The 22,945-nt window shown below is 40.3% G+C and overlaps 1 protein-coding gene across 3 annotated transcripts in view; it reads right to left on the bottom strand.

The window, feature by feature from the left end:
- The window catches only part of PRRG1 (proline rich and Gla domain 1), a 309,337-nt gene that overhangs the window by 114,871 nt on the left and 171,521 nt on the right, over positions 1-22,945 (bottom strand). The window contains exon 1 of one of the 3 annotated variants that reach the window (XM_045470527.1): positions 19,535-19,641. The exons of 1 other annotated variant lie outside the window; for it this stretch is intronic. The gene's annotated coding sequence lies outside the window, so the exon portion shown is untranslated. Of the gene's footprint in view, positions 1-19,451; positions 19,513-19,534; positions 19,642-22,945 lie in introns of those variants that run through there. One more of the 3 variants, XM_045470528.1, reaches the window with a different exon arrangement.

Here is a 22,945-nt window from a genome sequence, read left to right as displayed (position 1 = left end):
CATGACTTCCCTAACTACTCACTCTTAGTCCTACACATACTCTTAGGGTCTGGTAATACTCCCTGGAATTAATACTGCTGCTTCTGGTTAAGCAAGGTGCTTCAAAGGTTAGGGTTCTGAAACAACCAGAAACATCTACTCCAGAGAGGGCTAGAACCTTAGGTTGTAAACAAACTTGTATCAGAGCTCTCTGAGATAGTGTGCCTTAGTCCTGGCTAACTGGAGAACCTACACCAAAATGAATTTGGGGGCTCCTCGGTCCACCTCTTGATTTCAGCTCAGGTATGGAGCCCCGTGTAAGGCTCAGCACAGAGCCTGCTTGGCAGAGACTGCTTCGGATTCTCTCTCTCCCTCTCTCTCTTCCCCTCCCCCTCCCCCTCTCATGCTTTTGTGTTTGTGTATGCGCATGTGCACTCTCTCTCAAAATAAATAAACTTTAAAAAAATGAATTTGAATTACATTTCTTTAAATACAGATATGAACAGATTATGAATGATCATACAGCAAGTAAGATTTACCTATGCCAAATGGAGGCTAGAAGTGCATTAACTTTTGATCATCTTAAAAGAATCCAGGGGCATCTGGGTGGCTCAATCAGTTAAGCTTCTAACTTCAGCTCAGGTCATGATCTCACGGTTCATGAGTTCGAGCCCCACATTGGGCTCTTTGCTGGCACTGTGGAGCCTCTTTGGGATTCCTTCTCCCTCCCTCCCTCCCTCTCTCTCTCTCTGCCCCTCCCCTACACGCTCTCTCTCTCAAAATAAATAATAAAAAAGTAAACTTAAAAAGAAAAAGAATCCATAGCTTCCATCAATATTACATAAGGAGTTAAACCTCTTTGGAGTAAAAAGGATGAAATATTCCTTATAAATTTCTAATACGACTATAGGAAGAGAATGCTGAAGTTTTCTTTGCCAACATTACACAAAGACAACATTTAACTTAATTCAAGCTGTTTGAAGATAATTCATATACTGTTTTAGGCAAATAGGTCCCACCCAGTGTGTGATGAAGGAGAAAAAAGAAGCAAAACCACATGCCATTGTAATAATGTAACAGGAAAAAAATAACACTATCAGTTGAAGTCCAGTAACTGTAGCACAAGAAGGAGAAACCATGGATAGGCCTAGAGAAGCAGGTAAGAGTTAATGGCACAATGTCACCGGGCAGGCCCTATGTAAGGACTGGAAAGAAAAATAACTCACAAAACAACCAATGGTCTATTATCCAGCTAAGAAAGAAACGGACAATGGGAGAAAAATCCACACAAACCCTGGGAGAGTTCTGTGCAAATGAAAGCACAATGAAGATTCAAGATAACATAACTGTCCTCATTAAGGGCTATAGATAAAGAATGGGAGAAGCTAACTCAAAGTAATTTACCAAGTCATGTGACTCCTGTAGTCAATTAAATATTTGATGAAAAATTATGAACAGTTTAATCCCAAGACTTGTATTTTAGATAAAATTTGGAAACAGTTTTGTTATAAATGGTAATCAGACTACATTCTCTCATACATTATGCTTGATAAAAGGAGGTAACGAAAAAGAGGCCCTTCTGCCATCCCTGCTTGCATTAGCAAGGAGGAGAAGGTCAAAAGAGCACAGAAAAGCACCAAAAGACAAAAACTTCTTTGAAGGGCGTGATGCAGACTCCGGTTAGCCCCTTAATTTGGAGGCCCTAAGGCTAGAACCAGGACTGCTATTTCTCCTAAAGAAAGGCTAAGGGAACGCCTTCTGTCACATTCATGCTTTTATATTCAGGCTGCTTCTTACCCAGAGGTGTTTATTCTGAATACAGAGCTTCCTTCCCCTTTAACAATATGAGACACAAAGAAGAAGCAGATATATTTGTGGGGTAGTGGATGAAACGGAGAACAAAGGCAAAAGAAATGTAGATAAAATTAAATTTCCTTACAACTTGCATCCCATTGACAAATACTTCAGACAGGCAGAATAGGACATTCCTCACGGAACTCACAACTGCGTTAATGTTAATGCTTTGCTAGAGGCAAAAAAGCAACCTAGGTTTGACAGGAGCCAGACCTCCAGGATCCTGTCTTCTTTAACATATGAAAATCCTTTTGGAAACTTCCTTTATCTCTGCCTCTCCCAACTTAAAAGTATATAATCAATTGCTCCTCACATCCCAGTGCAGCTCTTTCTGCCCACGGGTCCTGTCCCTGTCTCCATACTTTAATAAAACCACCTTTTTGCACCAAAAATGTCTCAAGAATAATTTCCTGACCATTCACTCCCAGAACCCCACCGTCACATCAGCGGGCTGGGGAAGAAGTTTTATTTAAGAATTTCAGGGGTGCCTGAATGACTCTGTCGGTTAAGCATCCGACTTCACTCAGGTCACACAGTTTGTGGCTTCAAGCCCCATGTCGGGCTCAGCGCTGACAGCTCAGAGCCTTGATCCTGCTTCAGATTCTGTGTCTCCCTCTCTCTCTGCCCCTGCCATGCTCGCTCATCCATTCATTCTCTCTCTCTCAAGATAAATAAGCGCTGAAAAAAATTTTTTGAAAAAAAAAAAAGAATTTCAGTTTAAGGTACACTGTCATTTATATGAGCCTGGATGATCAAGGAAAAATTCTGACTAGATACAGCTGTGGGAACTGTCAGTATGCAGAATGAAGGTGAAGTCATGGGAATGGATGGCATTATCCAGGGAAAAGGGCAGAGGTTAAGGAAGGAGTTTTAGGGACTGGATAAGAGATGCAGTAAGATGAAGTCAGTAAATGAAGCCTTCTGGAAGTAGAGTTCATCATATGATATCAATTACTTTTTGAGGGATCCAAAGGAAAAAAACATCCATTAAAACACATCTTTACATCACCAGAAGGCTACTCTGACTTAAATACTTATACTTATCATCATCTGTTTTAACAGAAGACTACAGTGGATAATCTAATTAAATCAAAGACCATTTGAATGGATAATCTCATCAATACAACCAATATTTTTTTGGGGTGCCTACAGCATGCCTACCACTGTGTTAAACACAGGGAGATTAGCCTTTCTAACTAATTTACATAGTACCCTTTCATTCATCTATTCAACATTCATTAACTACTTAATGCTTGCTAGACCATGGCTGATGCTTAAAAGGCACACACAGTAAGCATTCAATATATATTTTCTCTTCCTAAATACAATTTCACTGTGTACTCACTATGTAAAACTGAGAATGGGAAGAGGCAGCCCAAAAGCATGCTTCATGCAATGCGGCCTTCTGGAAAAAGCTCCAACACTTACTGCAAGGGAGACTTGGATTCGAATTCCAGCTCTACCACATATCCCAAAGTGAACGGGGGCACTTAACCTCTCTGAACTGCAGTGTCCTCACTGTAAAATGGAGATAAATATCATATACCATACAGAGTAATAAAAATAATGAAAGTAACATATCTGGTACAGCACAGAAGGGTTACTGTCATTGCTGTTACTATTCTTGTTGTTATTAAGAAAGATAATCCATGTGGCCAGGAGTGGCTTATCATTATTATTATATTATTATTGTTATTATTATTATTAAAGAACATAACCCACATACCCAAGAGTTGAGAGATGAGAAGAAAAAATAGTTCAGGAAATCTTCTGATTAATAAACTCAGTATACTCCTGTGAAAAACATAACTGCCATAAACAGGTTTGGGTTTCAGAGAAAAAATAAAATCTCACTCTACACAGGATTTGCCCCAGTCCATTCCTGGTCTTCTGAGGATCCTGATACTAGATGTTAAAGGAGACTGGAGAATACCCACTACAGACGCAAGGAGTCCAGGAATATTCAGCATCCTGACTCCTGGTATTAGGAACCAGACAGAGACCAAGTAGATAAAGACAAAATAGATGCTCTGACCTCTAGCTGTAAGGCTGAGATTGTAGCAGAGAAGTGGCCCCAGCTAAATAGTTAAGAATTGAAATGCAAAAGAGGAACTCAAATAGAAAAAGTTGAAGCCAACTCAGAAAGGTTAGGCATACACAGCCTTTGAGAAAGTGAATAGTTGGATCTACAAGGGTGGATGGAGCGTTCTGAAAGCACTGTGAAGGGCGGTGTCTATAAGCTGGAGGCTTTGAGTACCTGTGGATGGGCAGATTCAAGTTAAAGACTGGTAGACCAGTAAAAGGGATATGACTATAGTGTTAGGAAAGAAGTAATAAAATCTGAACTAGGACAAGAGCAGTGGGAATGGACTGGTCAACTTTGCAAAGGTCAGTTCTATAAGCTGGGTAAACATTCATAGTTTAGAGAATAAAATATACAGAAAATGGTAATAATAAATATTAACATCTACCATTAGCACTTTAAAGAAACTTTAAAATTCAAAGAACACATTGATTTTGCAATATAATTCATATCAATGCAACAAAAACATTTGGACACTGACATCTGAAGACTGTTTATGGGTCTAAAGAAACGTTTTCTTTAATGTTTATTTATTTAATTTGAGAGAGACTGTGAGCGGGGGAGGGGCAGAGACAGAGGGAGAGAGAGAATCCCAAGCAGGACTTGCGCTGTCAGCACAGAGCCTGACACAAGGGCGCAATCTCACGAACCACAAGATCCTGAGCCAAAATCAAGAGCTGGACACTCAACCAACTAAGCTACCCAGTGCCCCAAGAAAATATTTTTTACTTCCATATGTAATACTATTTTCTTGATAAATCCTAAGAAAAATGAGTGAGATACTGAAGCATGATAAAATTACATGGGAAAGTAAATGTATCCTTGCCAAAATCATTACTCTGGTCCCATGAGTAAGACTAACATAGAGAGAGAAACTAGAATATATTCCATTAGCTTTTTTTTTTTTTTTTTGCAGTGACAGCAAATTTTAAAGCTAGGCATATGTTTCTAACTTTGCCAGCTTTCTCCCTGAAGCAAACATGTCAGAGAGGATTACTGGGGTGAGTTAGTCATATGGATTTTTTTCTCTACAAAATTGGAATGCATAACATTAGAAACCAAACCACAAAGAACAAGCATACTAGAGACAGATTGTGGCAGATATGCAGAACACATAGTGCTCTGAATAACCAGGCTTTGCCATTCAAAAAGGAAGGGTTTAATTACCTAGGACTCCAGAAAATAACAAACACCTTCTAAGACACAATTTTGAAAGAAGAGAGAAAATAAAATATAAGAAATCTTACTCCAAGTCAGGGACATAAAAGATTGTAACACACTTTCCTAAAGAAACCTTAGGTTCTAAATTCTGAGGCACTAAACCTAAGAAGTTCACATTGTCATTTAAATTATGACCCATTTAAATGCCAAGCCTTTCAAGAAAATAATGAGGGCTATCAAAAATTCATCATTAGTATCTGAATGAGCTTGAAAATAAGTATACCAATTATTACCACCCAATAATGGAGAAAGCAAAGCAACCATTGAGCATTTTTAAAAGCTTTGATTATCCCTGTCTTCTGGTACCTTATTTGATTCTCACTTCATTATGCTTAATAACATTCTTTTTTTCCTCAATAACATTCTTGAGTATTTAAACTTCTCTTTTATAAAAGGTAAAACTAGTATACATGCTCCTTACACAGCAAAGGTGTTCAGTAAAGGCTGAATTACAGTTTGACATATATTGCATAAAGCCATTTCTTTAGGACTCTAATAAAAGTCCACTTCTACTGACAATACTCTTTCTACGGTTCCCAGGGTTTTCAGGATAACCAAATTACTATGTCATTGTGGAAAAGGTGTTACAACAGCAAGAAGCTGTCTTCTAAGCCCTGTGAACAGGGGGAATAAATTCAAAACAAAACACCTGAGTTATTACTTCCTATCAAAGGCTCTGAAAAAAAGTTACGTTATTACCCCCCTACATACCTAAGTGAGCACACATATATGTACACATGTGCACCAATTTGTCCTTTCAATTTTACCTTACCAAAAAATTACCTATATATAATAACCTACAACTAAAAATGCAATGTGAGAAATTTTACGAGACTATCTTGCTAATATTTTATTCAAATACCATCTTCAATTTACTATATTGACGACAATATCCATTTTAAATATAAAGTAACTTGTTTTCTCCAAGCCCCAGTTCTGGAAAATGATACTTGGCAAAGGATAGTTTCCCATATCCTTCCTATTCCAGCAGAAAATCTATACAGATTACCTGAGGTATACAAAGCATATTGAGCAGTTGAAAATGGGCTGAACTAGAACCTTATTATTACTCCAAGTACAGTCTATGGGGAAAAAAAACATCAGCATCACATGAAACCTGGTTAAAAAAGCAGAATCTAGGATACATCCCAGACTTGCCAAATCAGAATCTACATTTTAACAAGATCCGTAAGGGATACACATTTGCATCAATGTTTGAGAAGTATCAAACTAATGAATTTATCCCACAAACCTAATGATGAGCAAAAGGATATATATACACGGGCACCTGGGTGGCTCAGTCAGTTAAGTGTCCGACCCTCAGTTTCGGCTCAGGTCATGATCTCACTCTTTGTGAGATTGAGCCCCTACATCAGGCTCTGCCTTGACAGCACAGAGCCTGCTTGGGATTCTTCTCTCTCTCCCCCATCTCTCTGCCCCTCCCACTCCTTCTCTCTCTTGTTCTCTCTCTCTCTCTCAAAATAAATAAATAAACTCAAAAAAAGATGTATATACAGATGATCCCATTTATATAAAGGTCGAAACAGGCAAAAAACAAACAAACCCACTAATATTACAGACAATTAAATGATAAAAGTCTCAAGAAAAGCAACAGGGAACTTATAGTTTCCAGGCTGGCACATAAGGAGCTCAGAAGTCACAACTCTCTCTTTTGGGGCGCCTGGGTGGTGCAGTCGGTTAAGCGTCCGATTTCAGCCAGGTCGCGATCTCGCGGTCCGTGAGTTCGAGCCCCGCGTCAGGCTCTGGACTGATGGCTCAGAGCCTGGAGCCTGCTTCCGATTCTGTGCCTCCCTCTCTCTCTGCCCCTCCCCCGTTCATGCTCTGTCTCTCTCTGTCCCAAAAATAAATAAACGTTGAAAAAAAAAATTAAAAAAAAAAAAGTCACAACTCTCTCTTAGTAACAGGTAAAAAGTTGATCAAACTGAAAATCCAACACTTCTTAAGTCCATCAGAGAAGTGAGATCACAGGGCAAACTGCTGCCCCCAAACTGGAAAGACAAGCAAATACAGAGTAAGAGAACCTAAACAAGCAGAAATCCAAAAGCAGAAATCTCAGAGGTAACCGTGCCAAGGTAGGACAACCTGAACTGTAAGTGATGAATTGTTGGAGGTGGCAGTATAGACAAGTAGGAGAGGTAAACTCTTCAGGTGGACCCAGTCATGGGGGGGGGAGGCCACACTTTTGTGAGATTTACCTTCAGAAGCTAGACCTGGTTCCCACATTAAATAGTGAAGAAAAATTCCCTTGTGCTTCCAGGGCAGGGAGGCAAAAGGGAGTCTTTTTGAAATATGCCAGAGCACTCTGTTCTTCGTAACAAGGACTTCCCTCAGAAGACCCTATTTTACCAGAACCTAACAAGACTCAAACCTACTAGAGAGAGGAGAAATACATAACTCCAGCCCTCCCCTGCCCCACCCCCAGACATACCACCACCTAAGGGGGAAAAAATACTGAGAAGCACTGGTGAAGTTCACGGTACAAGCATTACAAGCTCACCAAACACTGAGACTAAGTCACAGAACTATACACTTCCCCTACCCCCACACCTTTACTACAACATTACTAAAGGCCTATTTACTATAGTTGCTTTTACCCAGTACATCATGTCTACCCTTCAACAAAAAATTGCAAGGCATATGAAAAGGCAAAACACAGTTTGAAGAGACTGAACAAACATCAGAACTAGAGTCAGATATGGCAGGAATGTTGGAAATTTCAGACCAGGAATTTTAAAATATTAGGATTAATATGCTATTTGTTTTAATAGAAAAAATAAGCAACATGTGGGGCGCCTGGGGGGCTCAGTCAGTTAAGCGTCCAACTTCCGCTCAGGCCATGGTCTCGCAGTTTGTGAGTTCCAGCCCCACGCGTCAGGCTCTGTGCTGACAGTGCAGAGCCCGGAGCCTGCTTTGGATTCTGTGTCCTCCCCTCCTCTCCCTGCCCCTCTCATGCTCATGCTGTCTCTTGATAATAAACATTAAAAAAAAAACTTTAAGCAACATGTAAGAATAGATGTAATATAACCAGAGAGATGGAACTGCTAAGAAAGAATTTTTAAAAATACTACCAATCAAAAATGCTGTAAAAGAAATAAAGAATGCCTTTGATGGATCATTAGTAGATTGGACATGGCTTGGAAACAATCTCTAAACTTGAAAATAGGAGAACAGAAATTTCCAAAACAGAAAAGGAAAGAGAAAAAAGACTGAAAAAAAAAAAAAATCCAAGAACTGTGGGACAAGTACACAGGGTAACATATGCATAATGAGAATATCAGAAAGTGGAAGTAAAGACAGGAATAGAAGCAATATCTGAAGCAATAATGACTGAGACTTTCTCCAGTAAATGTCAGATACCAAATCACAGATTCAGGAAGCTCAGAGAACACCAAGCAGGATAAATGCTAAAACAACAAACAAATAACATGTAGGCAATCATTGTCAAACTGCAAATATCAAAGATAAAAAATATTGAAAGAAGCGGGGGGGGGGGGGGGACACCTTGCCTCTAGAGGAGCACAGGTAAAAATTACAACCAACTTTCTCTCAAGCACCACACAAGCAAGAGAGTAAAGTGAAACATTCATTAGTGCTGAGAGAAAAAACGCACACCAACACAATTTTGTACCCTGAAAAATTATTTTTCGAAAAGGAAGGAGAAATAAAGACTTTCTCAAACAAAAATTGAGGAAATTTTTTTGCCAAGTACATCTGCCTGGCAAGATATGTTAAAAGAAATTTAGAGAGAAGGAAAATAATATAGGTCTGATATACATAAAGAAAAAAGAACATAAAAAAATTAATAAAGTAAAACTAAAAAACTTTAATTTTTCTTATTCTGAATTGATCTAAAAGATGATTTGTTCAAAATAGTGACAATGCATTCAATTATGAGTGGTTATATATATAATATGCTTATGGAGAACTGATATGAATGACAACAATGATACAGGCATGGGAAAGATAAATTTGGAATATTCTGTTACTATAAGGTACTTGAATTACCCATGAAGTGGCACAGTATTATTCAAAAGTAGAATTGGAGTAGTTGGAAATATGCATTTTGCAAATGCTAGGGCAACCACTAAAAAAATCTTTTAAAGAGCATAATTAATATGCAAGGAAATGAGAGAAAATGGAATCATAAAATGCTCAATTAAAACCACAACAAAAGATACTGGGGTGCCTGGGTGGCTCAGTTGGTTAAGCATCCAACTACTGATTTTGGTTCAGGTCATGATCTCACTGTTCGGGGGTTGGAACCCCACATTGGGCTCCATGCTGACAATGTGGAACCTGCTTGGGATTTTTCTCTCTCTCCCCCTCCCGCCCTCTCAAAAACAAACTTTAAAAAAAAAAACACAAAAGGCAAAAAAAAATGTGGAAGATAAAAACAAAGAACAAGGGCAACAAATACAAACCAGTAACAATACGGTAGATATGAATCCAACAATGATCTAAATATACCAATTAAAAGACAGAGAATGTCAGAGTGGATAAAAAACAAAACCCAATTAAATGCTGTCTATAAGAAAACCATTTTAACTACAAAGAGACATATTGATTAGAAGTAAAGGGATGGTTATATTAACTAGAATTTAAATAAAAATTTGAAAATAAATAAATAAATAAATAAAAGCAAAGGGACAGAAAAAGATATACCATGCTATCAACCAATCAAAAGAAAGCAGGAGTAGCTTATGTGAATTTCAGATACAGTAGACTCAGGGCAAAGAAAGTTATCAGAGATCAAGAGGATCATTACATAATGATAAAGGGGTCAATTCTCCAAGAAGACAAAACAATCCTTAATGTGTATGCACATAACAATGGGATGTCAAACTATATAAGGCAAAAACTGACACAACTGTAAGAAGAAACAGAATAATCTCCTATTATAGTTGCAGACTTCAATACCCTTCTAACAGAAATGGACAGACTAGGCAGGCAAAAATTCAGTAAATACATAGTTGAACTCAACAGCACTATCAATCAATTGGATATAATTAATATCTACAGACTACTTCATCCAACAGCAGCAGAATTCATGTTTTTCTCCAGTTCAATGGAATATGCACCAAGACAGACCACATCCTATGACATTAAAAATACCTTAACAAATTTAAAATAATAGAAATCATTCAATGTCTATTCTCAGACTACAATGGAATTAAACTAGAAATCAATAACGGTAAGATAACTGAAAAAATCTCAAAATACAAAGCAATTAAGCAACTTACTTCTAAATTACACACGGATCAAAGAACTCTCAAGAGAAATTAACAATATTTTTAACTAAATGAAAACGAAAATACCACTTATCAAATACTGTGAGATGCAGTGAAAGGAGTGCTTAGAGGGAAATTTACAGCATTGAATATATATATTAGAAAAAAAGTTCTAAAATCAACCATCTAAGCTTCCACCTGAGAAAACTAGAAAAAGGGCAAATTAAAAGCAAAAAGATAATAATAAAAATTAGATAGCAATTAAATGGAAAACAAGAAATCAATAGAGAAAAAAAACAAAACCAAAACCTGATTCTCTGAAAAGATGAAATCAATAAACCACTAGCCAGGTTAAGAGAAGACACAAATTACAGTATCAGAAATGAAAGAAGAGACATCACTACAGATCACACGGACATTAAAAGGTTAATAAAGGATTATTATGAACAAATCTATGTCTACGAATGTGCTAACCTATACGAATTGAATGGATTCCTTACAAGATACAATCTGCCAAAACTCACACAAGGAAAAAATAGACAATATGAACAGGCCTATATCTATTTAAAAAAATGAATCCATAATTAATAACCTTCCAAAACAGAAAGCAGTAAGACCAGATGGACTCATCTGTGAATTCTATCAAACACTCAAGGAAACATTATACCAATTCTCTACAACCTCTTCTAGAAGACAGAAACCAAGAGAATATTCCTTTCTCATGAGGCCAGAATTACCCTAATACCAAAACCAGGCAAAGACATTACAAGAAAACTATAGACCAATATCACTCATGAATATATCATGCAAAAATAACAAAATATTAGCAAATAAAATCCAACGATGTATAAAAAGAATTACAGAGGCATCTAGGTGGCTCAGTTGGTTAAGTGTCCAACTTGATTTCAGCTCAGGTCATGATCTCACTATCATGAGATCAAGCCTTGTGTTGGGCTCTGCACTGACAGCCCAGAACCTACTTGGGATTCTCTCTCCCCCTCTCTCTGGTCCTCCCTCACTCTCACTGTCTCAAAATAAATAAATACACTTAAAAAATTTTTAATTAAAATAAAACAAAAAATGGTTTGACTTACTTTAAAAAAAAAATTATACACCATGACCAAGTGAGATTTATCTCAGGTATGCATGGTTGTTTCAACAAAGACTAATTAATGTAATCCATTACATCAACATGCTAAAACAGAAAAATCATATGATTATACCAATAGATGCCAAAAAAGTATTCGACAAAATTTAGATCCCATTCATGGTTAAAACAAAGAAACAAAAATAACCTCTCAGTAAATTAGGAATAGAGAGGTTCTCAACTTGTTAAGAACACCTTAAAAAAAAACATACACCTAACATCATACCTAATAGTGAAAAACTCAAAATTTTCCCACTATCGGGAACAAGACAATAATGTCCCTCTCATCACTCCTTTTCAACACCATACTGGAAGTCCTAACTAATGCAATAAGAAAAGTAAATAAAAGTTACACAGATAGGGAAATAAATCAAACGGTCTTTGTTCCCAGATGACATTCTCATCAATATAGAAAATCTGGAAGAATCAACAAAAAATTCCTGGAACTAATAAGAAATTATAGCAATGTTGTATAAGATTAATCTATAAAAATTAATCAGTTTCCTATATACATCAATAAGTCAGTGGAATTTGAAATTAAAAATACACTACCATTTACATCAGCACCCTTAAAATGAGTTATGTATAAACCTAACAAAGTATGTACAGAATCTTTAAGGAAAACTTCAAAACTGTGATGAAAGATATCAAAGAAGAACTACATAAATGGAGAAATATTTCATGTTCATGGATAGAAGGACTCAGTATTGTTGAGATGTCATCTCTTTCCAAATTGACCAATAGTTTCAACATAATCCTATTCAAAATCTAACAAGTTATTTTGTGGATAATGACAATCCTACTCCAATATTTATATGGACAGGCAAAAGACCTAGAACAGCCAACTCAATATTAAAGGAGAATAAAGTCACAAGACTGACACTACCTTATATTTACAGATTTATTAAAAGGTACAGTAATCAAGACTGTGGTATTGGTAAAGAATACTAAGACATGAATGGAATAGAAAAGAGAACCCAGAAATAGACCCAGACAAATACAGTCAACTGTTGACAAAGGAGTAAAGGCAATACAATGGAACAGACAGTCCTTTCACCAAATGACCTGGAACAACTGGACATCCACTTACGCACACACAAAAAAGAATCTAAACACAGACTTTCCACCCTTCCCAAAATTTAACTCAAAATGGATCATAGACTAAATGTAAAATGCAAAACTATAAAACTCCTAGAAGATAACACAGAAGAAAACCTAATTGACCTTGGGTATGGTGATGACTTTTAAATACAACACTAAAGGCATGATCTGTGGGAAGAAGTCATTGATAAGTTGGATTTCATTAAAATTAGAAATTTCTGCTCTGTGAGAGGCAATGTCAAGAGGACAAGGCACAGACTGAGAGAAAAGATTTCCAAAATAGACATGTGATGGAGCATTACCCAAAGAACTCCTAAAACAATAAGAAAATGAACAACCTGATTAAAAAATGGGCAAGGGACCTAAAAAGAAACCTCATCAAAGAAGATAAACAGCAAGTAAACATATGAAAAGATGTCCAATAGGGCGCCTGGGTGGCTCTGTCGGTTAAGCATCCAACTTTGGCTCAGGTCATGATCTCACAGTTTATGAGTTTGAGCCCCACGTCCAGCTCTGGGCTGATGGCTTGGAGTCTGGAGCCTGCTTTGGATTCTGTTTCTCCCCCACTCAAGCTCTGTCTCTGTCTCTCTCACAAAAATAAATAAACATTAAAAAAAATTAAAAAAAAAAGAAAAGATATTCAATACCATATGTCATTAGTGAATTTCAAATGAAAACAATGAGATACCCCTACACACTTATCTGAATGGCTAAAATCCAAAACACTGACAAAACTAAATGCCGGTAGAAATGTGGAGCAACAGGAATTCTCATTGCGAGGGAGAATGCAAAATGGTACAGCCATTTTGAAATACAGTCCGGCTGTTTCTTACAAAAGCAAACGTACTGTTAAAATAGGATCCAGCAATTGTCCTCCATAGTATTTACCCAAAGGAGTTAAAAACTCATGTCCACACAAAAACCTGCACACAGATGTTTAGAGCATCTTTATTCACAATTGCCAAAGCCTGGGAGGAACCAAGATGTCTTTCAGTAGATTGATGGATAAATAAATTGTGGTGCATCCTGACAATGGAATGTGAATCAGCACTAAAAAGAAATGAGCTATTGAGCCATGCAAAGACATGGAGAAACCTTAATTACATACTACTAAGTGAAAGAAGCCAATAGGAAAAGGCTACATACTATGATTCCAACTATATGACATTATGGAAAAGGCAAAACTATGGAGACAGTAAAAAGATCAGCGGTTGCCTGGGGACAGGAGAGGTTGGGGCGGGTGGTGGGGGGGAGGAGGTGAGGTAGTGAGGTAGATAAATAGAATACAGAATTTTTTTAGGGCAGTGAAACTATTCTGTATGATACCACAGTAGATACAGTCATTAAACATTTGTTCAAACCCACAGAGTGTAAAACACTGAGAGTAAACCTTAATTTAAACTATGGACTTCAGATGATAAAAATGTGTCAAAGCGAGAATGGGGTGCCTGGGTGGTTCAGTCAGTTAAGCACCCAAATCTTGATTTCTGCTCAGATCAGGATCCCAGGGTCATGGGATCCAGCCCTGCATGGGGGCTCCATGATGAGCTTAAAATTCTTTCTTTTCCTTCCTTTCTTTCTTTCTCTCTCTCTCCCCCCCCCACCTCTGTCCCTCCTCCCCACCCCCCTCCACCCTGCTTGTGCTCCTGAGTGCGCGCTCTCTCGCGGGGGGGGGGGGGGGGGGGGGGGGCGCGCTCTCTCGCGGGCGCGCACGCTCTCTCGCGGGGGCGCGCGCGCTCTCTCTCTCTCTCTCTCCCTAAAATAAAAAACAAAATGTGTCAATGTAAGTTCATCAATTGTAACAAATGTACCTCTGTGTTGCAGGATGTTGATGTGGAGGAGGTTGTTTGTGTCTAGGGACAGGGGGTATATGGGAACTCTCTGTATGTTATGCTTAATTTTGCTGTGAACCTGAAGTCCTCTAAAAGTAGTTCATTAATATTTTTTTAAAGCAAAGGAGTGTCCTCTTCTCTTTCCTTGTAATGATTTGATCCATTCCCAGAGCTTCCTGTCTACACATACCTCTCTCCTGAATTCCACCCACATATCAAAGTCATCTTGAACTCAGCATGCACAGTACTGAACTTTTTATTCATTTATTTATTTTAGATAAAGTACACTCAGGAGCAAGGGAAAGGGGCAGAGGGATGGAGAGGGGGAGGAGGAGGGAGGGGGGAGGAGGAGGGAGGGGGGAGGAGGAGGGAGGGGGGAGGAGGAGGGAGGGGGGGAGGGAGGCAGGGGAGGGGATGGGGAGGGCAAGGGCAAGGGCGAATCTCAAGCAGGCTCCATATTCAGCACAGAGCCAACAAGGGACTCAATCCCACAACCCTGGGATTATGACCTGAGCCAAAATCAAGAGGCACTCAACCCAGTGAGCCACCCAGGTGCCTCCATACTGAATTCCTGATCCTCCTTCTCTCAAAGTTTCTCCTCCTACAATCTTCCACATCTCACTAAATGGCTACTCCATCCTTCCAATTGCTCAGATCAAAATCTTGGACTCATCTTTTGTCACATTCCCCTTCCAATTTTACTTACAATTAAGTGAGCATTATTGTGATTATTATGACACTGATGTTTGAGAACCACTGTGTTAAGCCACCTGTTTTAGATAATAGGAGGGATCTACAAATACAGAACTAGAGTTTGAACAGTGTAGGAGATGTCAATACAACCACATTTAAAAAAAATTTTTAATGTTTTATTTGTGAGAGAGAGAAAGAGACAAAGTGTGAGTAGGGGAGGGACAGAGAGAGAGGGAGACACAGAATCCAAAGCAGGATCCAGGCTCTGAGCTGTCAGCACAGAGCCCGATGCAGGGCTTGAATTCCACAAACTGCAAAATCATGACCTGAGCTGAGGTCGGACTCCTAACCAACTGAGTCACCCAAGTGCCCCAATACAATGACATTTTGGAATTAACTGCTACTGAAATTATATTCCTTATAAGAAATGGCAATTACAAATAACAATAGTACGTGGGGCACCTGGGTGGCTCAGTCAGTTAAGCATCTACTTCAGCTCAGGCTCAGGTCATGATCTCACTGTTAGTGTATTCGAGCCCTGCATAGGGCTCTGTCCTGACAGTTCAGAGCCTGGAGCCTGCTTCAGATTCTGTGTCTCCCTCTGTCTCTCTGACCCTCCCCCACTCACACTCCATTTCAATCTCTCAAAAATAAATAAACATTGAAAAAAATTTTAAAAAAACAAATAACAATAGTACCATTTTTAGGGCAATTTGTATGTGTTAAACATTATAAACTGTAATATTCCTGACCTCACTTACCATGTAAATATTATAACCATTATTTTTATAAATGAAGAAACTGACAAGTTTAACAAATGCCTCCATATTCCATGCCCTTGATGATCATATTGTATCCTGCACAGAGTGGGAATCTAGAGAGTCTTGGACAGACCCTAAGAAGATGGCTCAGTGGAAGTGGCTGGGGTTGTCTCGACAAAGAATGAGAGGAAAAAAATAGAAATATGAAGAGGAACTCTAGGTGAAGAAAATTTAAGAAGGAAGACTTGGGGCACCTGGGTAGCTCAGTTAAGTGACTGACTCTTAATTTGGGCTTAGGTCATGACCTCACAGTTTGTGGGATGGAGCCCCAAGTAGGGCACGGAGCCCACTTGCAATTCTCTCTCTCCCTCTCTCTCTGCCCCTCCCCCTGCTCACAAACTCTCTCTCTCAAAATAAATAAATAAACTTAAAAAAAAAAAAGGAAGCCTTAACCACATTGGTTTGGAGTATCTTTTTCAGTAAGCGAGTCTAAAGGCCACAAAGGATGTATGTAGAACTTTATTTATTTTTGAGAAAGAGAGCTCATGCGCACATACATGAGTGTGAGCAGGAGATGGGCAGAGGGGAGGGAGAGAGAGAATCCCCAGCAGGCTCCACACCTGCCTAACCAGCTGAGCTACCCAGGAACACCCCCCCAACCTTTTTTGGCAGAGCTTTTTTTTAATGTTTATTTATTTTTGAGGGAGAGAAGGAGGGGCAAAGAGAGAAGGAAAGAGAGAATCCCAAGCACTGATAGCGAACAGCCCGATGTGGGGCTCCAACTCAAGAAACATGAGATCATGACCTGATCCAAAATCAAGAGTCGGTAGCTTAACCGACTGAGCCACCCAGGTGCCCCTGTAGAACTTCTTTTAAAAAGTTTCATGGACTCTACTCATCCTCTCTGAGACCCAAGGTTTTCTCATAAAAACCAGGTACTAACTTGAAGTGTTTGGGGTGAACGATGGTTAACATTATTATTTCTTTTTTAAGTGACAGAAAGAAAAACTTCACATTTAGATCAAGAGGGAACAAAATGAAAGGAGTAAAATAGAAGTCAGTTATCCGCTTTGCTGGGATGAGACAGACTAACCAAGTAGCCCATCTTGACTCATTTTCAGACTCGTGTCAATTCTACTCACTTCTAAACTGAGTGATCATTTTGTTCATGATATTGTCACCAGTCAGTAAATCCACTGAGGAGATGAAAGCTAGGTAGGGGGTGATGAGCTTGAGTGGTAGGGAGCAAAGGGAAGATAATTCCTTTCAAGAGCCAAAGGTGACGGTAAAGACAATGATGCTGGTAGACTTAAGACAGATGTCAAAAACAGGCTGCAGAAATAGTGGGGCCAAGCCTATTGAGGGTACTACAACATGAAGAGGCCCATTAGCCAAATGTTCAAACCACCTTAAGATTTATAAGTATTCCTTCTAAACACAACTGATTAGACTCTCTAATTGGTCTAATAGGTTAGTTTCTTTAGTTACATTATTAGCCTTCAGAGGATACCATCTGGCCAGCTTGATTCACTTGCAAATTCCTAAATTACAGCAGTACCCAGTTAGTGTCTTTCTACAAAAGATTAATCTTCAGTTTTATGTTGGACTTTTCACTAGTTTCAGTATCAGAAGCTGACCTGTTTTAAATTTTGCCCTTTTCTGATGCCTATTTTGCCTATATTTGCAAAGCTTTTCCACCTCTTTTAGAAGGATAAACCAGACTAATAAATGGGGACTTATTGCCACACTTTTTCTTATCCACATTCCAAATAATGTCGTTCAATTACATATAATTTCAGTATTCTGCGTTTCTTTTATTATCCCATTAACCTTACACAATATGAATTATCTTCTAACAGCATTTATTAACATCTACATGTAAGTGCATTTATTAGGCACTTAATACATACCCAGAAGCCCTAGGTTTTGGGGTAGAAGACTGAGGTTCTAGTTCCAAGAGAGAAATAAGACCAGTGGTATTAGTTTAACAGAAAAGAGGGCGATTAATTCATTCTGGGAGAGTTTGCAAATTTTTCCAAGAAAAATTTGGGCTGAGTCTGAAAGGATGAACAAGGGTTCATTAAGCACCGGAAAAGGAAAAGGTATCCGTAACACCTCCCTCCCCAAAATTGGTAATGTTCATGGAATTTAACTTAAAATAACAGGAAAAGAAAGAGTAAAATGACAACACATGAAGAAATCCTGTTCACTTTGGGGGTGGGGGTGCCTTTAAACACTTCAGATCTGAAAGTTAAATGTTTATAAAACAGGATTCACAATCAAGGGAAAGGGGTGGAGGAGGAAGAAGTTGTTTGTTTTGTTGTATTAAGTTAAACAGATGAGTAAAAAAATCAACATTTATGCTTGAAAACACACATACTACTTTTCATAAAGACTCTAATTTTGCAAATGAAAGCCCTGGAACCTTATCCAATATTACAGTATTTTCCCTGGTGTTTTATATTCTCAATATCATTTGTAAGGGTTCTAAAGTGAGTCTATCCAAAAACTTGGCAACACCTCCACACACACACATCCAATAATTCCCTCTTGATTGAAACAATCAACAGCACCCTAATCTCCTCACTTCCTCTGACTTGCACACCTTCACATCCTTCAAAGTCTGGCTTTATTTATACTATGACTACCAGAAGGCATTAATTTAGCTCTAAGTTTTGACACTCCACCTCTTCACCCTTTCGTTCAATTATTTCCTCTTCGATTTCATTAGTTTCGTTTTTCTCCTGAAGGGACACTTAGAAAATACATCAACAGCACAGTTACAAAACCAATGGCTGCAGCCAGAGTCCGAACACACACTGATTTCCAATCATATCCCTCTTGAGGCTGTTCTTACCACTGATCAAAATCAGCGGACCAGGAAGAAGGAAAAAGCTGAGGCAGGAAGGTTGTTCCCTTCCTTCCACTCCCTCCACGCCGGCCCCCGCCCCCGTCCTCCAGGACCACACCGCGACCTCGTACGCGCCCCCCTCCCACCGACCCGCCCCCGCTGTCACCCGCCACTGCCTAGAAAACAGTCATAGCCTTTGTTAAAAAGTCCATGAGCACAATGTACCAGAAGACGGACACATTCCCGGAGGCGGGGTGAAGGAAAGTCACACGAACGCCACGCCCTCCTTGGCACTAGCCAGGGGCGAGAGCCTACCTTCCCCAAATCCTCTCCCCCCAAACCAGGAACGTTCCTGGCAACTCCGCACTCTGAGAGGGGAAGGGATGGGCCCGGGACGCCGCTCAGGGGCACCCAGAAGGGGATACTGAACTTGAAGCTGGGACACCCTCCAGCGCCCTTGGCGAGCCTCCCAGTCCTGCCAAGCCTGAGTAAGGACTTCAGTCTCTAGAGCCCTTCCCTCCTATTTTTCTCCTCACACAAACCCTCACCCACTCCCGCCACCACGTACTCCGCTCCCCACGCGGCCGGAGCTGGACACTCTTAGGCAGCGCGGCCAACTCTCCCTGCCTCACGTCCGGCCAATTTCTCTTCCCGGGACCGAAGATTCCCCAGGCACTCAACCGCACACTCCCCGAACCTTGCCGAGATGATCGGCGCGAACCTGGTTCCCCAGCCACAACCCCGGCGCCAACACCTCACTTACCGCGCGCTCCGCGCCGCTACTCTGCGCTCTGCGAGCCTCCAGCCGCGCCTGCGCGCTCCCACTGCTGCCGAACCTAGCAGGAACCAGGAGCCGAAGGGAATGGTGGTGGGAAGCGGCGGGGGCGGGGCCCGGGGCCGGGTTAGGAGAGGAGAGGCGTGGCCAGGCGGGGTGGGAAACCGAGGGGCGGAGCCGCGGCTGCCTGGGTCCGGAAAACCGAGTGCTCCGGGAACTGGGCTGGAGTTTAACACTCTTGAGGTCTGTTTATAACACAGGCAGAGAAGTTGTCGAGTCCTCTCGGTGCACCCCCACACTCATCCTCAAGAAAGCCCGTTTGGCGCGAGGCCAAGCTAGTCAGTCCCCGGGGGCCACCACGCCTCTCCCTGGAGCCACCTTGGATTCTTCCTAGCTAGCCTTTTACCCTTTTGCACGCCTATCTCCCCACATATTATCCGCCCTCCAGAGGTGAGGAATTTAGGGATATCTCCTGCACAGACCTCCTGTGCAGTGTATCCTCGTTAACGTGACTCTGCTGTGTGCCAGCCCAGAATGTAGTGGGTGATTATCCAACTAGAGACAGCTGTTAAAGCTCAGCCCTTTCCCTGAGAACTGTTGCTGCTGTTTCTGCACTTTCGGTGACAATAATCCGCTTTTTCTTAAAAAGAGAGTTGAATAAGCCTACCCAAATATCTTGGGAAGAAGAACACGGGTTCTCAAATAAGACGCATCTTTGACCCTACTTTTTAGGTAGCACCTTAGAATTTGAGCCTTCTAAAAGCCTGTCCGAGAAACAGAATTTTCGGCCTGTGTTGTTGTGTGGACTTTGCCCTAATGGTTTCAGGTTTTATGGCATTTAGCATTTTAAGAAGCCTAACTTGATTATTATTCCATGCTGCATGCGTGCTTAGTTTTAAGTTCTATGCTTTTCTATTTAGAGTCTGGTCAGCTGGGGTATCTCACGTGCCTTCAGATCAGCTATTAAAACAAACACACCTGAGTGAATCCAACATGCCTTGTCCTGTGGGCCTAAAGTGATATATTCCAAATTACTTTTCCTTTCTTCTTTTTACTTTAGTTATGATAGAATTGAGAAACATTTGGCTTATTAAGAATAAAAGAATTGTCACAAGGCCACACCCCTAGTCCTGCCTAGCAACTGTTTTGACTGTGATGGCAGCATTTTTGGGGAGAGTCTGGTAATTGCCCTTAGAGATCTGAATATCCTGAAATTCTCCCCATTAACCTTTGTGGTCCTTCCATTTGTGTATTTTACAAACCAGACCTTCTTGAACTCATTTCTATTTTGCATTTGTCAAATAAGTACAGGGGGATTGTAGTGAGGACATATTACAGGAGGGTATGTACATTGGTAAACATAAACACAGACTGTAGGATGAATAAATCTGTGAATGCCTGGAAATGGACTTTGTCCTATTCATTTCACTAATAAAATGTTTCACATACAGAAGGTGCCCCCAAAAAACCACTGGGTTAATAAAGGTAATTTTTGCATTCTTTTTTTTTTTTAATTTTTTTTTTCAACGTTTATTTATTTTTGGGACAGAGAGAGACAGAGCATGAACGGGGGAGGGGCAGAGAGAGAGGGAGACACAGAATCGGAAACAGGCTCCAGGCTCTGAGCCATCAGCCCAGAGCCCTACGCGGGGCTCAAACTCACGGACCGCGAGATCGGGACCTGGCTGAAGTCGGGCGCTTAACCGACTGTGCCACCCAGGCGCCCCAATTTTTGCATTCTTAATAGATGTGTATATATGTTCACAAACTTTCATTCAATTATAGGTTTATTTTCTTATTTTGTGTCTGAGTTTGTCAGGATATTTTGATTAAAGTGACCAAAAGTAAAATGAAGTATCTTAGGCAAAAAAGAGAAAGTTATTGTGTAACCCAAGCTGTGAAGGGGTAAGTCTATGATTGGCTTTAAGAATAAATAGAACAGGGGCACCTGGGTGGCTCAGTCGGTTAAGCATCCGACTTCAGCTCAGGTCACGATCTCGCGGTCCATGGGTTCGAGCCCCGCATCGGGCTCTGGGCTGATGGCTCAGAGCCTGGAGCCTGCTTCTGATTCTGTGTCTCCCTCTCTCTCTGCCCCTTCCCCGTTCATGCTCTGTCTCTCTCTGTCTCAAAAATAAATGTTAAAAAAAAAGAATAAATAGAACAAGTAATGGGAATGCTTCAAATTCCAGGTTAGGCTCTCAACCCAGCCTCTCTGGACAGGGTCATTCCTTTGGAACCTCTGAAAGGCATGTTCTGCAGGCTTAGAACCGTGGTCTCTGATAAACTGTGGGCTCACACCTGTCACGTTATTACCAGACAGAATGGGCCTCTCTTCCCTCAGTTCCAATTTTTAGAACACCAGATAAGGAGCATGATTGGGTAAGATGAAGTAAAATAACCATTCTCGGAGAAAAAGTATATCTATGACATAATAATGACACCCCCAGGGGTGCCTGGGTGGCTCAGTCGGATGAGCATCCCACTCTTGATTTCAGTTCAGGTCATGATCTCACAGTTTGTGAGCATCAGGTTCTGCACTGATCATGTGGCCTGCTTGAGATTCTCTCTCTCTGTCTCTCTCTGCCCCTCCTCACTTGCTCTTGCTCTAAATAAATAAACAAACAAATCAATCTTAAAAAAAGAAAAAAGAATGGCACCCCCAGTAGAACCACAGTTGGAGGACAAAATAAAAACAAAGTGTGGGGGGAAGATGCTATTTCTGGAACAAGAGAAAAGTTGCTGGACAGATTTTTTTTTTTTAAAGTTCACCATGGAACAACTGCATAAGAAATACAGCCTTGGAGTTATCTTTTACCTCTCTCTCTTATTCAAGTATTAACCATTCTTAATAATAGTTTTCTGGGGGCGCCTGGGTGGCTCAGTCGGTTAAGCGGCCAACTTCGGCTCAGGTCATGATCTCGCGGTCCGTGAGTTCGAGCCCCGCGTCGGGCTCTGTGCTGACAGCTCAGAGCCTGGAGCCTGTTTCAGATTCTGTGTCTCCCTCTCTCTGACCCTCCCCCATTCATGCTCTGTCTCTCTCTGTCTCAAAACTAAATAAACGTTAAAAAAAATTTTTTTAAATAAAAAAATAATAGTTTTCTGTGGCTGCTGTAAAAAAATAACCACAAACTTTAGTGGCTTAGCACAACACAAATTTATTATAGCTCCAGAGGTCAGAAGTCTGAAAAGGGTCACACTGAGCTAAAATCAAGGTGTCAGCAGAGTTGAATTCCTTTATGGAATTTGTGGTTCTAGGGAGAATCCTTCTTGACTTCTCCACATTTTAGAGGCAACTTCCTTGGTTTATGGCCCCCTTCCATCTTCAAAGCCAGCACTGACATTACTCTGATACACTGACAATTCTGCCTACCTCTTCCACATTTAAGGTCCCTTATGATT

Source organism: Leopardus geoffroyi, chromosome X, assembly GCF_018350155.1.
Source record: "Leopardus geoffroyi isolate Oge1 chromosome X, O.geoffroyi_Oge1_pat1.0, whole genome shotgun sequence".
Classification (NCBI taxonomy): domain Eukaryota; kingdom Metazoa; phylum Chordata; class Mammalia; order Carnivora; family Felidae; genus Leopardus; species Leopardus geoffroyi.
This window is presented reverse-complemented; position numbering and strand designations above follow the sequence as displayed.